Consider the following 17,920-nt stretch of genomic DNA (forward strand, 5'->3'; position numbering starts at 1 on the left):
AGTGATTAGTGAATGCTTCAGAAAGTCGATGAAGCGACGAATGTTTCGAGAGGGGGCGGAGCTTCACCGTCCAAGACCGACGAAGTCGCGTCAGGTCAGGAGACACCAGGTGGGTTTTTCTTTGACATTGTGTCACCGTGAATTCGTTCCCCAGAGTCAGACTGTCAACACCAAGTTCCACCGGGAACCTTCTGAATAGTTATAGGACACGGGTTTTAAATATCCTAATAGTCGATATAATATTAAAAAAAAAAACAATCGGTTAGTGTGTGCAACAGTCGTTCTTCCTTATTTACCCCGTGTTTACTGGCACCTGGTTGTAATACGTTACTCCCATCAGAAGGTGGCGGTAATGTGCCTATAAGCACAAAAGCTATTTGATCAATATTTGAATAGTTACGTGCAAATTTCCAAATAGTATTTTTGTTTGAAGTATTGATGTGCTTCACAATAAAACAACATTTTAGAGCGATATAAAATAAGTGACATGACAGAGAAGGCAATATATAGAATAGTATAAAATATATATAAAATTAATTACGAAGTTAAAAGTTTTAAGATTTCTTTTGAAGGTGTTTAAAGATTGTGAAGCATTAATGTTGCTAGGGTAGCGACTTTATTAGTAATTGTGGGTGACATAGATTTATTCGGCCTCCTAAGTGTTAATGAAACCCAGTTCAACCTGCAGTTGTTTTCCGACAGCTCATTTAATGTATTTTTGCGGAGGAGGAGGTGAAATTCCTGACAAGTGAAAACGAGTTGAAAAAACATCTCCCACCGTCCACATCGCAAAAACACACCCCGGGGATTAAAACCTTTTTCTGTCCAACGGCCAGGAATCACTGGCGTCACTAAACGTCATGATGGAGAGTTTAAACAGAGCCTGATGTACAAAAAACTAAATCAGAACCAGGAAAACGCTCAACGGATCAACCACAACCCGACTAAACTACAGTTGTTATTGTTGGCCAATCAAAATTTTTGCCTAAAGACTCATTCCTGGTAATTATCCTTATAATAATCAAGGCGGAGGGCGAAGTGATTGTCACCGTGATAACTTGCAGAGTTGTAAAATCCTGACTCAACAGCATCATCAGCCTCTGGGCAACTGCTTTGATCTTCAAACTGATACGACTTAAGACGCCATTGTCCTCCCTTACCCAAAAAGCAACTTTGGGTTTCGTTCGATACGCTGCGTTTTTTCATTATGAACACCTGGTAACGGTTCTATTTTTCTTACTTCTTTCTCTCCTGGTGTAAAAATAAACTCCTCTACAACAGAGCTGGTGAACCCCCCCCAAAAAAGAGAAAAATAGGGGTTTGTTTTCTTTGGTATGAAAAACCTGCTGGCCACATTAACCGCTGCTGAGCTCCAGTCTTTTGGAAATAGCGTCCTTGAAGTCCCGGAGACATCCTCAGCAGCAACAGAACTCCAGCTTCTGCATTGCCAAGGACTTCTTTTTTTTTTTTAACAGCGAAATCAGAGACTACCCGAAATAGACGCAAGCAAACGCAACCGCATTCCCTGGAAAGCTGTTAAAGGAGCCGGGACTCTCTGCTGTCGAAGGCCCAGAGAGAGAGATGTGTGCGGTATTTGTTCCTAGAAGGAGTGTTTGAAGTTTCTGGCTCTATGTCGGTACACCGTGTTACTCTCTCAACCTGAAGGCCAATGGCCTGCAGCCACGACCGCCAACAGTCGCTTCTTCTTTCAAAAACAGGGAATCAGGTTTCACACGGAGGAAGTAGAACGGCCACGGGGGCGGTGATGTTGTTGGTTTAGACCTTTAAATACATCGAGAAAGACTAAAAGAATTGTCATGAAATTTGGTACATGCGTTTATGAGCCCCAGAGGATGACTTACACCCGACGTGAAGCAAGTGCCAACCTGAATTTGCCATTTGTGGACCGTTTAAGATCAATTTCCTGGTGGTAAATATGCAAATATTTGACCCCGAGTCAACAGGGCGGCACCTGGACTAATTAATCCTCTCTGTACATACAGCTGTTTGGGAAGGACTTATTTGAACTGAGAGTTTCCTGTATGTGTTTCTGCCATAAATCATCATCAAATCATTTCAAACTCAATTTGTTACAGTTGATGTATTAAAAAAAAAAGAAGAAAAAAAAAGATTTTCTTGTCTTTTTAACCTTAAAATAATGTTATCCATTAAAAATGATGAAATTTAGATATTCTGAATTGGACTTCTTTGAGGGGAATAGTTACCGGTAATACTACTGGTAAATATAGAAATATATGTTTTTTTTAAAAAGAGATCCCATCATAATACTTCAACATAGTGCAGTCCATTTATTTGAAGATCAAACAGGAATGTCCTCAAATATATTTGATTTTAATTTATTTCTCCCCACTTTAACAAACCAAAATTGTTCTCTTTAATGGAATTTTCAAAAAAAGAATTGAGGTAAATGTTGAAATTAAATGGGGAAATCCAATGTGACAATTGGATGCAATACCAATAACAATCAATTTAAGCCTCTATGTTGTTAGGTGAATTTTTGTGAAGTTGATTTATGGGAATCCTGCCGTGTTTTAATGTTTGGTAAACTGCAAACTTAATGAGCTAAAAAAAAAAAAAAAATTATCTTCCAAATCATAATCTCAGTGAGAAAATGTACAACTAAATGAGTCTGTTTTGGAATTATGAGCGTATCATCAGGTCAAGTCAAGTCAGATTGTGAAGTTCACACCACCACCTCACACCCACTTTATCCTCTGAAACAAACTTTCTTGTTGACATTTCAAATGTCTGGAAATCCCAAACTCAGCTGCTTGAAGGTGTTTACTGAAAAAGGTCGGTGATCAAAGTGAAAACTGACCTGAGTGTGAAATGTTCCACTGAAGTGACTTATTTTTTTTTTTTGCCTCCAGATGTTTTCACAGTTAGTTAAAGACAGACTGTAATTTCTCCGGTATTTCGAAAATAACTCCTGCCAGGAACATTTGAATAAGATTTGCCTTACTGTAACTGTTTCTTCATTCGCCGAAATATCTTTCAAGTCGGGCATTTTTATTTATATTAAAAAAAAGTTCACGACATTTCTGAGAAATCGCGCAATTATTTAACAGCTTCTGATGTGAATTTTATTTGCAATTGCAGTGATGTTACGAAATGTGACGTGACGCTTAGATTTGAACAGAAACTCGTGCGTGTCCGATAAAACCACAAAAAACGGTAAATCCGGTTTTAGGAAAAATGACGATCTTGATTTTGCAGCAATAGTGGAAACCTGAATTTTCCTCAGATGTCAAGGCCTCACAGCAACGTGTGTAATAGTGTGTAACTGGTTGACAGCAATAAAACGTAAAAGTTTCACGATAGAGGCTCTAAAATTGCGAGAAGCCTGCGTGAATAGCTTTATGTCGGAGGAGTGTAGAGAGGAGCTCGGGGTTGTTGGATGGACCAATCACGAGCCTTTCATGTTCGAGACCAGTGATTGAGTCTGTGATCAATTTTAGGTATCGGAAGTTATCTTGGGTAACGTTTTTTTTTTTTTTTTTTTTTTTTTTTTTATCATTTAAAGTAAGTAGCATAACTTTACCTGCATACAAAACGTTATTTACACAAGCACCATACTTATTTTAACTTCGCATTTATTTAAATTTTTCCCGAATTTTTGCACTGCGGACCAACGTAGCGATTTCACATTTCAACGTGAGACTGCGATGCTGAAGATGTACGAGGACGGGGCGAAGCAGAAAAATAGAAGTTGAATGTCACTTTTTAAACACGTATAAAAAGCATCTGCAGACGTTTGCTTAATGCTAAACTTAAATCTGCAGGTCTTTTATTTTTTTTTTTACCTACAATAACAGACATAATTAACTTTAGGACAAAAAAAATAAAAATAAAAGCTGAAACGGAGAGAAATCTGGTGGCTTGAATTTGAAGATTTTCCTAAAGCTTCCACGCACTTAATAGTTAACGGTGCTTCGAGGAACTTTTGTCAGCTTGGTGCCACATGGAAAATCCTTTTGAAGCTCTCAGTTAAAAAAATAACAACAAAAAAACCCAGCATGAAGCCAAGCCTGTGTGTCTTTACAGCAGCGTCTCGTTGCTCAGCACATGTTTAGAGGTCAACTGACAAGACACCAAAACTCCAGAGAATTGCTCAAGAAGGTTGGTATTCAAATTCCCTCGACGCTGGAGGATTAGTACTTTGAATGGTATTTGCATGGGAATCGACCCGAAGGCGACCGTCGTGGGTTTTCTTTTTTTTTTTTTTCCTGCATCTGCATCTGAGCTATGAAGCAACCGAAACGTTTGGTGAACATTCCTGTCAGGGCAACACTTATCTGTCCCGCTGCTTATCTGCTGCATGCATGGACAGGAGGCTGCAGGGTGCGGAGCGGAGCTCTGTTTACACTGCCCTCCGATCGGTTAAACCAGTTCACAATCAGATCACACGTTACTGGTATCACCGCCGCTCTGCTGCAAACGTTGCAGAAACGCCCCAATCAGAAGGGAAGCCATCGAAACAATCGGATAATGTCACGTTTTCTTGTCTCTGAGAGGTTGTTGTTGTTGTTGTTGTTTTTAAGTCCACCCCCCAACTTCAACTTTTCAGTTGAATTCCAAGATTGATAAAAAAAAATTGCATTCATCTCTGGATTTGGAGGAAACGATTTGCAGGTTTATTTGGGCCTATCTCACTTTTTGTTTTTAAAAATTCCCAAAAAGTGAAAGTAATATTGAATAGTCAGTCAATATGCAAGAAAACGCTCACGTTCTCTGTTGTTTATTTTGAAGGGCTTGTTCTTAATGCTTGCTGTAAGTTGCTTTGAACGGCAGGGAGGAAAATGTTGTTCTGAATTTCACTTTGGCCATAAAAAGTCTGCAGCTCCGTTAAATTTTTTTTTTTTACACGCCTACAAAAAAGCTACTCTGTCAAAGAGTGACGGAGAATAAGTTTCAGTCTGCATAAAGGTAAAAAAAATAAATAAATAATGGTTAAAGTCTCAAATCAGTCTTGAAAGTTTCATTTCACCAAAACTTGAATAACAATAATAATTGGATTTGACCACAACCAGCATTGTTTCAATTCAAATCACTAATCGGCCAATCGCTCGTCAGGGCTCACCCGCTGAGAGGCCTCTGATTGGCTGGGAGATGAAGCGGATCCGGAGGCCTGTGATGCGGCTCCTTCTGAGACCACCGTGACTTTCAGAATAAATGTTCTCCAGCTCTAACGAAGACAAACACCGCCAATGATTTAACTCACACTGCCGACTCACAGTCGCTTTCTGACTCGGCCGATGGACTCTCCACTCATTCTGGGAGATTTAATGAGTCACAGGCACAAAAAAGACCTTTCAGAAGCTGCTTTCAGCTTCACAGTAAAAAGAAACAAAAGAGGATCACCATTAACTCCTGGTTCCCCATTCAGGTGGATATTCATGGGTGGGACACCGAATGAAGACCAAGTACTTTAGATAAAGAAGCTTTTCTCCGACCACGTCCAGATTATCAACTTTAGAAATTTTGGTCCAACTTGCTTCATCATATAAACAACCAATTTGAAACTTTTTGCACATTTTTCTTATTTTTTTATATAGGTTTACTTGATAAATGTCGAAAAGTGGCATGCATTCTTTTAAAAATGTAGGCAATGCTTTTAAAGGTCCCATATTTTACACTTTACAGGTGTATTATTTGCAAACTTGAAATCCATAATAAGATATTTTGGGGTTTTAAGTACCAAAATCTTGGTTTGTGACATCACAGACTTATCAAAGTCCAAACAGCACAGTTTGTCGAATAAAAGTTGTGTGAATTTTTCCCGTTAATTCAGCGTTTTGACACTTTAAAAGTATTTAGCATCTGCATTTACACCAGTCAAAAAGAAATGGAAATCTGAATACGTATAAAATGGGACCTTAATCTGTTTAAATTCTCATCAAGTGCATTAAATGTGTTTTACAATAGTCTGTCTGCACTTTTTCCTCGAGTCTTGTTTGCGAAATCCTTCAGAGCCTAACTTTGTTTGGAGAACTGTTAAAGATTTATATATATATATATATATATATATACAGTGGGTACGGAAAGTACTTTTTTGACTTTAGCAAATGGCTGCAATGAAACAAAGAGTGAAAAATTTAAAGGGGTCTGAATACTTTCTGTACCCACTGTATATATATGTATATATATATATATATATATAAAATAGAATATATACTGTATATTTGAGAGGACTTTTTTGTCTCAAATGGAGTCATAGTTTTTCTTTTTAAGGGATTTAATGAACATTAGAAAATATGACGAGTAAACCGCCCACATCCCCAAAAGAAAGAGGGAATAACCATAAAGAAAAAAAAAAGAAATTCCACTCCTATACTAAAACACATGGTGGAAGCAATCATAATCCCATATAAATTAAGATCCATAATGAGTAAATTGCTGAAGCATTCGGCCAGCACTTCATTACTTCCATTGTAGTGACCCATTCTTCTATTATCCCGTTTTACTGTTTCCATCAGCTCATTCCTCCCTGCTGTGTAAAGATCTTCGTCTTTTCCTTTATTTTCTGTACACGCAGTCTAAAAAATAAAAAAACCCTGCTCATTACCAAAACTTTCCACAAATACAACGCTGCATTTTGTGTCACTTTCTTTTTCCTGACTGAAATTTTAATGTTGCTGCTTTCCAGAGAAGGAATTTGGGCGATAAAATGCATCACAGATGTAGAAAAATAAAGAGTCAGTGGAAGATTTTCCTGACATTGCACTGGGTTAAGTAAAGGCAACGCTGCAGCTGTGAAAGGTAAGAAGATTAAAAGTAAAAGTAAAAAGATCACAGCTGTCACACTTCTGAAAGATAGCAGTATCAGTGTCGGTTAGACGGCGTGTTTCCGTTGTAGAGGAATGAGTCAGAACCGGGTCGCGCCAGGAAATGTTCGGTATTTGCTCGAGAGAGAGAGAGAGAGAGAGAGAGAGAGAGAGAGAGAGAGAGAGAGAGAGAGAGAGAGAGGTGCAGTGAGGGCACACGCACACGCACACGCACACGCACACGCACACGCACACTTACTGCAAGTTTAAAAGAGAATTGTGACTCGAATCTGATTGGAAACCTGACGATACTACGTCCCGCCCACCGATAGCTGTAACCTGACTGCACCACAGGCCTGTCAATCAAACAGACACGCCCCCAAAAACAGGTCTTCTTGAATCTTCTTTTCTAATGAATGAGGGATTATTTTCAGATGGACCTCCAGAAAACTAAGAAGAAGGAGTGACTTTAGCTAACAACACCGAGATAACTGATGGACACATTTTATTCACTTTGGATTTGATGAGAGAAGTTGAATGGGAGTCTATGGATCCGGCCCCCAGAGGTCCACGTTTCTATACAGACTGTACAGCCACGCTGGCACTGCCTATGTGTACACAACATATCGAGAAAACAGCTCGCCTTAACGTTTCCGTGTGTCATCATCACCCACTTTGTTAGGTGACAAACAAAAATTCACTCAAAAAGGTCATTTGACCTGTTCATGTCTGTGTACTCACGCAGGTATATTGTTGGTTGTGGTTTCCTGTGTTGCTGTTGTTGTTGTCTGTCTTCACTTCCTGCTCCCTTCATTGAAATATCTCTCGCTGGTAGATTTTCTTCCAAGGACAGGGTCTTAAACAGGGGTATATATATTGTCTTTTTTGTGTATCATTTGTTTATAATACAGACAAATTTCAGTGGTTTGGGGAAAGTTAGTTATAAACATGTAGACTTTATGGCAAATGATTTTGAAAAATATAACTAAATGAAAAAAGTAATACTTCTTTTCAAAGATTTGATTTATAATCCCCTATCGTCTCCATCACGGCGTTTGTTTCAAAAGCTTTTCTTTTAATGAAAGATTTAGAAATTAATAAATAATCATTCCAGTAAAACAAAGAGAAAACACTCTCTGTTCTCTTTAAATACAAAACTGCAGATGAAGCAGAAACTTCAGATGCAAATGCAGAATTGTTATCGACAATCGGTCAAAAAAAAAAAAAAAATCTTCCAGGGGGAAAGATGTCGCATCAAAAGAAAAGAAAAAACCCTAATCTGAGGCCATGAAATAGATGCAGATGAGAATGTGGGTGTTTTGAAGAATGGAGTCAGAGTCGTATGTCACTGTGGTCGTGATGTACCATCACAACAGAAAACAACCTTTTGAAGGTAGTGAATGCAGAACTGTTGCTATAATTAGCTCTGTGAGTTTTTGTAAACTCCAACACATGCTTCTAATCTTCCTGTTACGATCAGTAAAAAGTATGAAAACGCTCTGATCAAATGGCACCATTTCTACATTAGTTGCACTTCTTGTTTTTTTTTTTCCATGTTCCCTGTTTTTATGTCCTTAAAGTCTTCTTAAAAACACATGAAAACACTCTTCCAGCTGTTGTGATTCACGAGAAGGCCGGAGGACTCAAAAATGCCAGGAAGTCCAAGCAAAGCAAAGATTACTCATGAAACGGTTCCCAAGAAATAAAAAAGGGAGTCCAACGAAAACACGACATGCAGGCGGGACGAGAACCCAGAAATATTCAGTGCGCAGCAAATAAACAAAACGGGGAGCTGAAGAAGTAAACATGAACGCTATCCAACGTACCAATCTGGCAGCCGAGGTAAAAGAGGCGGGGCTATAAATGTACACAACCACCCTGATTGGATAACGAGACACAGGTGGGGTACGGAAACCAAGCGGGAAAGCAAACGTGGAATCTAAAGGTGTCGTGTTCGGGGAGAGTTGAGGCCGTCGTAATAAAACGCATCCAGATTTGATTTCCTCTGATAAATGCCAATGCACTCGCTAACGCAGCTGCTTCACTCTACTGGGATTTCCTCTTTTTTTTTTTTTTTTTCATTTGTTTTTCGAGGGCGTTTCTGGTGAAGTACGAGTCCCTCATTGTATGAAGCCATTTCTGTTTCTTTATTATGCAAGCAAAAAAACAAAACAAAAATCAGTTTTGAAAGCAAATTTCTTGCACTGCAATCGAAAATCATGAACTGAAAATAAATTTACTTGAGAAGCAAAACTTGAGAGCAAAAGATTTTCAATTTGCAACCCCAAAAAAAATCTAGTTTCACAAACAAAATTCTCAATTCTGCGACCAAAACTAACAAAACTGTATTTCATTCTCAGTTTATATATTTTTTTATTGCAAGTGCAAGAAATTGTAAAACACTTTTGTAATAAAGACACAAAATACGTTCACACGTTGAAGATGAAATTACACTGATGACAAAAATAACTGCAGTAGGTTGTCGGTGTTTCCAGGTCACGGGGGTTGATTGACAAGAAACTGAAAGTGCGTATTGAGTCGCCGGTAAGGTGTGTGTGTGTGTGTGTGTGTGTGTGTGTGTGTGTGTGTGTGTGTGTGTGTGTGTGTGTGTGTGTGTGTGTGTGTGTGTGTGGAGTGGTCAGTCAACCATCTGTCACATTAAACTGTATCTGTAACAGACTTTATTAAAAGAGCAAACAAAAGCGGCTGTAAAATAAGTAGCAATGAAAGACAAAGAAAACCAGCAGGAAGGATCGTTTCCAAGTGGATTTAAAAAGGGGGTTTTATTCTGTTTTTTGTTTTGTTTTTGTCAAAATCAAGCCTCTAAACGTTATTCGAAACCACAAGCTGTTTCTGTTGTTCCAGGAGAAACAAACAAACAAACAAAACAAAAAACAGCCCATCTGCTGGCAGACGGTAGAAAGTGAATTAACGTACAACAAGCGAAAACAAGATAATCCGTCTAAATGCTGCTGGAAAATCCAATTTGGTGACAATGAAGGGAAGTTTAAGGAAACTGTAGTCGTCAGCATGAAACACAGTTCAGCTTTCTGGCTGGTGATTAACGGATGAAGACGAGTAACATCTTCATCCGCTTTATTGCATTGTTTTTTGTGCGTTTCCTAAATCTCCGCCGAGGCCAGAAGCCCGTCGCAGTTTACCGCGTTTCTTTAAAAAAAAAAAATGTCGTTGCCAAAAGATTAGTAACGACGTTCCCTTTCAAGAACACGGAGGCTTCATGATTGAATCCGTCATGATTCAACTCCTAAGGGGCGCCAGGTTTTTCCGTGTTTCCGGTCATTTCAAGTCTGTTAAAAGGGCAAATCGGTGGAACTCTGTGTTGACAGTCTGACTCTGGGGGACGAGTTCACGGTTGCACCAACCACCGGCGACGTCAAGGGAAACCCAGCTGGTGTCTCCTGAACCCGACGCGCCCTCCTTCCCGTTTCGGACGGCGAAGCTCCGCCTCCTCGGAAACACGAACGTCACTAAAAGCACCTCCTCCACCGCTTCATTTGCTTCCTGAAGCATTTTTAAGGTTCTCCTGTTGACGAATCTCCAGAGTTCGATACGAAAAGTTTACGTCCACGCGGACCGCCGCTCACAAAAAAAAAAAAAAAACGTTCGGCGGTGCTGCGCTCTGTTCGCGCGCAACAGGAGCAGTTTCTAAACGCATTAATCACCCTCGCAGTGGAAACCGTGTCTTTGGCTGTAACATGAAAAGTGCAAGTATGTTATCGCCACCGAAAAAAACCCACTCGGTTAAGTTAATGTTTTGGGGTTTAACACTCTCCAAACCAAAACCGCGCGGTTTAGGGAATCGGAACAGTTTGGGTCGCTGTTACGCAAGAAACGCTCACGTCGATGACTTAAGGTACATTTACTTCAAAGAAGTTCACGTCGTCTTTCACTTTCTCACAGACTCCAACTCTACGGAAACCCAGTGGAGCAGAAAATATACAGAAACACACACCCTGCATCTGTTTCTATATGCTTCACCACACACACACACACACACACACACACACACACACACACACACACACACACACACACACACACACACACACACACACACACTGTATCTGCAGAGAATTCCCCCGTTTTATTTTTCCAGCCTGTGAAGCTCATTCAGTGACTCAGATTGAGTGAAGGAAACCACACATTGTGAGTTCGGGGCTGATTCGGGTTTTTTCAGTTTCAGCTCAGCAGCCTCACCGATGCCCACTGAGCTAAACGGCCGACCCCCTCCCTCCCCCCTACCTCCCCCCTCCCAACACACACACAGTTTATGAGGCTGTCTGTGGCAAAAAAGGTCAAACTGCTTCTGAAGTGGTTTACTTCCATTTAAATGTCTGTGTAGATTTTTTTCGGTGACATTTAAAAACTAGAAAAAAAATAATTTAATAACTAAATAAGTTGCCACGAGTGATTTTTCCAGTTGCTTTTTTTGTAAACTGATGGGGCTCATGACTGACTTTTTGAAAATCGGACACGATGCAGGTTAAGAGAGCTTCGCTGGAAATAAACAGGGACTGGAAGGAAGTCAAATAAACCGGTATCGACCAAAACACACAACACTGTTGGTCAGGAGCCAATCACAGAGAGGATGCTTTGAACATCACACCAAACAACAACAATTGGTCACCATTGGGGAGTTTATGAGCAAAACAAAAAAATAAGTTGCTTTTCTTTTTTTTTTAAAGTGACTCGTCATTCAGCACCAAATTCAGATTTCCAGGGCGACATCCGCACGACAACATTTTCACATTTAAAACACTTTCGCTACGTTTACGATACGTCGCCTCTATTCGAGCGTCCCGCTCTCAATTCATGTTAATCTGACGGTAGAAAAGCTCGTTTCACTTTATTCAAACTCCTTGTTTGGAAAGAGTTTTGTATTGTTGTTTCTACCCCGGCTCCAGTCGAGAGCAGGCGTTTTTCAGACCTTCCAGTAACCGATCTTTGACCCAGTTCGGGTCCAGAACTGACGTTTTTGAAGATGGCGGTTGGGAAGTTTGAGGTTTTAAATGGTAAGAAGTCAGAAAAGATAAACGGTTAACATAGTTTCTGTGTGAATGGGCACAGAAACCATAAATATACACACTGAGAGAGAGTGTGTGTGTGTGTGTGTGTGTTGTCTTACCAGATACCACTAAGTGTGTGTGTGGTTTCTATATGAGGCAACGCTCAACAGAGCATTTACAAGAGCGATGATGATTAACATTCAACAGTCAGATCATTTTGAAACTTATGACACGCAGCATAAAATGCGATAACCGTTATATCTCACATATTTTTAACTGTCAGCTTGTAGTTTAATACGAGGAGCTGTATTTTGAATGAAGCCGTGGAGAACGGTAAATAAAACCCCAAATTTATTGAAACTCACGTTTGGGTCATCGGTCGGCGTAAAACAAAAACAAACAACAACAAAAAGTCGTATAAAAGTCGGCCGTGCAGCTGAATCAATCCGCAGCCGGACGTCGCAACGTTTGTCTCCAGCGCAGCTGCCAGATGAAGGGAAACCCGACGCGCACGTGTTCAGGTTCAACAAACAAACAAACAAACAAACAAACAAACAAACAGAAACAGCTCCGATGTGAAAGGGACTTCCCGTACAGTGTGAATATTAACAGCTCAGACGGGTTTTGATGCGTTTGTAACGTCGCAGCCTCCGATTGGACAGAAAGTTGAATTCTTTCGTTTATTTACATTCATGAGACTTCAGGTTGCGTTTAACTCGATTTTTCTCCCCCTCCCCCTCTCAACTTTTTCCTAGTTTTACATAAATTCCTCTCCTTTTTTTCCTCTCTTGTCCCTTCAGGTCCTAGTAGCTCCTGTTTTCTAGTGTTTTGGGATCCGTCCGTCCTCCAGGTGGACCACCTCTCCCCTCCTCGGCGCCCCATTGGCCGACAGCAGGACTTCCTCAGCAGCCATTGGCTGCCGGGGCAAACGGTCAAAACCCGCCCCCTCTGCTCTGTCCTCACATCCACAAGCATACTTTACATGTGTGTGTGTGTGTGTGTGTGTGTGTGTGTGTGTGTGTGCGTTTCTTGGAAGAATTCCTGTCTTCTGGCTAAGTGGAGTTCAACAGGTGGTCCGACAGGCCGTTTCACCGACTGGCCGCTTCGCTCGCTGTTCGTATTTACCTCCGAATAATCCGATTTTCACCAAACCATGAACCATGAACACCTCATCCAGGGAGGGTTTCCACGTGGAAACCATCCGGCTGCAGTTTGCATCACTTTCATCGTTTCCCCTCGAGGTCAAACTCTTCAATGTGTATCACTTGATATTATTAAAACGATAATGCATTTATTGTGAAGGTATTTTATTGTGTGGCGTCGTCCTTAAACTATAAAACTAAACTAGAAATGTCCTCAAAACTTCAAATATCTGACATTTTAAAAAGGTCAACCACTTTCTTTTGAAAACACGTCGACAAAAAGAAGAAAAAAAAAAAAAAAAAGCTAAATGAAAAATGAAAGCTTCTGGATCTCGGAGATTTATTCCTGGATTTTTTTGGATTTGGGTAAAAACAGCTCAGCCGTGAATGTAAAGAGGTAAAAAAAAAATCAAATTGTGGGAATAGAAAGAGGGAGAAAAAGGGGAAAGAAGGAGTGTAAAGAAAAGAGGAAATCTATTGTTGTGTCCTCTCGCTCGCCCCCCTCCCCCTCCCCCACCTCTCCTGTCAGCCCCATTGTCCTCCATCATAATGGAGAGCGTTTGATCATCTTAAAAACTGCTGATTACCAGTCAAAACGCCTTCAAGGTCCGACCTCAAAACACACCCCAACAATACGGAGCGGAGAGGGAGTTCCTCTGAGCAGTTTGGGCCCCTGCCGATTATAAAGGCCCCCAAAGATTTAAAAGACCCCCCCGTCCCGTCCCGTCCCTCTCCCCCCACCTTTATTCCCCACTATACCTTAAAAGAAAAATAAAAAAATTCATTGGAGATGCCATGCTGCAGAGGGTTGTGGGAAGGGGGGGGGGGGGAGGTGATGAGGGATGAGCTGCTTCTTGGAAAAAAGACAAAGCGTATTTGTGTGGGTCCACTTTTCTTATTTTAAATGTTGCATTCAGTTTGAATAGAAATTGATGCATTCAAAACTGCTTTTCAGGAAATTTGGATTCCCCAAGAAGAAGAGCAACTTGTCTTGTAGCTTGTTGGTTTTTTTCTTTTTTTTTAAAACAGCGCGTTGAATAATCAGATGATAATTCAATAGACGTTCACATGGAGGTCACAGCTTCTGGTTTTGTTGTGATTAATGGAAATTGAAACAAGACGAGACGCAGGTTGTGAAATTTGATTAAAACTGGGGAAACCAGTTTTAATGAACAGATCTGATCTCAGAGTCTGAAGGTTTGATAATCTATCGAAGATTACGAGTTCTTGGATTATTCACCTCTGCAACGCTGGAGGAACATTTTTGTCGTAGAAGTTAAAAACATTACAAATAAAAAAACAAAAACAAGTTACAGATTACTGCCGGGTATTTAAACTTCGCTTTGTTTAATTGAAGAAGAAAAACAACAAGCTCGTTGGTTACGACGTCCGCTCGGCGTTCAAGTGGTTGAGTCGTAAAAAAAACAAAAAACATGTTGCTAGGCAACGTGGACGTCGTCTCGAAGCAACGGAGGCTAAACAAGTTACGAAGACAAACGCTACGCGTCAACAAACGCGTCACAAACTCGTGAACTCCGAGCGTACAGAAAGTTTTGTGAAAACCACAAGAGGGCGCCATAAACAGACAGCAGGTATTAAAACGCTGCTGCTGCTTTTCCCGAAGTGCCCGTAAGTTCGCCGTTCGTTGCGTTTACGTGCGAACGTGTCGCGAACAGAGACGATGGATGTTAACGTGCTAACGTTAAGTGTTTTATACACACGTGTGTTTTTTTTTTTTTTTTTTACCGTTTGTGGAGATTCGCATAAAGTCTGAAATTGTGCTCCTGTAAACACACACGTATGTTTATATCCAACATCCATCATTCGCCCTGTAATTTTACAGGTTGTTAGAGAACATTTATACACACACACACACACACACACACACACACACACACACACACGCGCACACACACACACACACGCACACACACACACACACACACACACACACACACACACACACCCACAGTTCTGCCCTATAATTTTACAGGCAGTCAGCAGGACACACACAAACATGGTCCCCTCTGTCCTCAGAGTTGTCCCTGTAATTTTATAGAGTGATGTTGAATTTTAAACACACACACACACACACACACACACACACACACACACACACACACACACACACACACACACACACACACACACACACACACACACACACACACAGTTTGTAAAATAGTGTTTCTGTTTAATGCTGCAGTCTTGAGGGCACGTGTCATCCCCCCACAGCAACACACACACACACACACACACACACACACACACACACACACACACACACACACACACACACACACACACACACACACACACACACACACACCAGATGGACCTCAGCGACAGAAGCTTTTCTCAGAGTGCCATCAAAACACTGAGGAATGTCTGTAAATCAGATATTGAATGGAGGCACCGTGTGTGTGTGTGTGTGTGTGTGTGTGTGTGTGTGTGTGTGTGTGTGTGTGTGTGTGTGTGTGTGTGTGTGTGTGTGTGTGTGTGTGTGTGTGTGTGTGTGTGTGTGTGTGTGTGTCCTTGAGAGCAGGGGAGGTAAAGTAAAGTATGATATATGAAGCAGGACATTTTTGCTTTCTTTCCGTTTCCAGTCGTCCTGAAGAGGACAAAGAAAAGATTTATAGGATGAAAAATTCTATAAAATTTGGTGTTATATAAAAAAAAAATACCAAAATTAAAACTAAAAATGCTGCCAGTGTCATCATCAATAAAACTTCATTTTCCTCCATTCAGGAATTGTAATAAACTAACACAAAATTATTCCATTATTAGTTCATAATTTTAACATTTGCATCAATGAATGTTTGAGGTGGTAAAATTTGATGCTTCCACTTTGACCAAAGGACAAATAAATTTAAAAAAAAATAAAGCAACTTAAGAATAATAAGTCAACGCAACATGGTGTGCTAAGACAGGAAACTAATTTGCTTAAAAAAAATATCCTTTTGAGCAGATTTATCACACCGTTTCTTTTGTTTGACAATCCTGTAACTTCACTAATAAAGAAACTAAGAAGTGTGCAGTGAAAACCAAAACAGCCATTCATCTGTTTCTTACACACCTGTTTGAATATGAATAACAGTTTCCCTGAGACGGTGACATTTGGATATGAAACGAATGAGAAATGTTCATGTGGTGGGGGGGGGGGGGTACCGCTTTCATCTATCAATGAATTCTCACATCTGAAGTGAAGACTGTGGCTCTTAGTGTTGAATAAAAAAAAAAATTTTAAATGTAGAAAATATGCAGATTATGAAGCATTTTCCTGTGAAAGTGGTTTAAAAAAGAAGAAGTTTGCAGGTATTATGACTCTAAAACATCTGGTCAATCTGCGGTGATTAGCGAGGGCTGCCTTCAGCTACGCTCCTTCTGTTGAAGGACTCGGAGATTAAGGAGGTTAATTGGAGGGATTTTCACCCTCAAGATGTCAAGAAACTCCGATAAAATGTCTTTACGGTCAAATTTTGTGGCGAAACTCGCCGCCGACCGAAAGCTCTCTTCTGATTGGCTCGCTCATTTTTCACAATGTGACGCCAACACTACAAATCTTTTTTTTCTTTTTTTTTTAAATGACTGCAACAATTATGTATTTAAAGTCAGAAGCAGAAAAAAAAATGCAGCTGCGGTGGGTTGGTGGTGGTGGTGGGGGGGGGGGGTCAAAGGTCAGGAAGGACGAGGAAGAACAGGACTCTTTTGTGGATCTTGGAAGTGGATCATCTAGACGACCTTTGACCCGTCATGGATTTAAGATCATTAGCTTGTGACCCCCCTCCCCCTCCCCCTCCCCCCACCTCCTTAGCACCTCGCTCACCCTTTTCACCCCCAAATCTCCCATCTCCACCCACCCCCCCACCCCCCCACCGGGTTTTCATCCCGATGAGGATTTAGTTTTAGATTCGAACGGGAGTCACAGTTTTCCCGTCCAGCGCTCCCCACGGTGTTTACAAATAAACAAATAAATATAGATATATAGATATATATATATATATATATATATATATATATATCTATATAGATCTATATATATATATATATATATATATATGTATATAGATATATCTATATCTATATACATATAGATATATATATAGATATATAGATATATATATATATATAGATATATATATACAGATAGATATATCTATATATATATATATATATATATATCTATATATATATATATATATATATATATATATATATATATATATATATAGATATATATATAGATATATATATGTATATAGATATATATATAGATATCTATATAGATATATATCTATATATATAGATCTATATCCATACGTCTTAAACCAATCAGTCAATTTTAAAAAGGTCAAACTACCAAAGACGAGAAACATGCGAAAGGCACACGAACATGAAAATGGAAAACAAATAACAACAAAATGTTAAAGATTATTATTGAGGCTTCAGTTTCAGAGTTTAATGAGATGAAGGTGAGCTGCTGTGAAGAAGAGTCTCGGCTGGTGTTGTCGTTCCTACCTTCATGTCGTCGGACTCTTTTACTTCCTGCTTGTAGCGTCGATGAATCGACCTTCAACGCCGGCGTCGCTACGACCTTCAAACACAAAAGAAAAGAAACACGACGGTCGGTCAGTTTAACTTTATTCATATTTGACTTTGATGAAATGCAATTCAAAGTGCTTTTGAAGCGATCGGATAATAAAAAAACAATAAATAAATAAAAAAACAACAACAAACCTAAAATGAACAAGACGAGAATAAAAGATGAAAAAATAAAACTTAATACGACCGTTCAAATAAAGTGATCAGAATGAAATCAATCATTCTGCTGTCCGACAAACAAACAGACTTTATGGTCTTCTATTATTACTCCTCCTCCTCCTCCTCCTCCTCCTCCTCCTCCTCCTCCTCCTCCTCCTCTCTCTCGTATCCACACTCTCTGTTTTGTAAAGTGTGCATCTGTCGC

Source organism: Brachyistius frenatus, unplaced genomic scaffold (genome assembly GCF_029030835.1).
Source record: "Brachyistius frenatus isolate BFR_SWC_R1_liver_20210118 unplaced genomic scaffold, ASM2903083v1 Contig_111, whole genome shotgun sequence".
Taxonomy (NCBI): domain Eukaryota; kingdom Metazoa; phylum Chordata; class Actinopteri; family Embiotocidae; genus Brachyistius; species Brachyistius frenatus.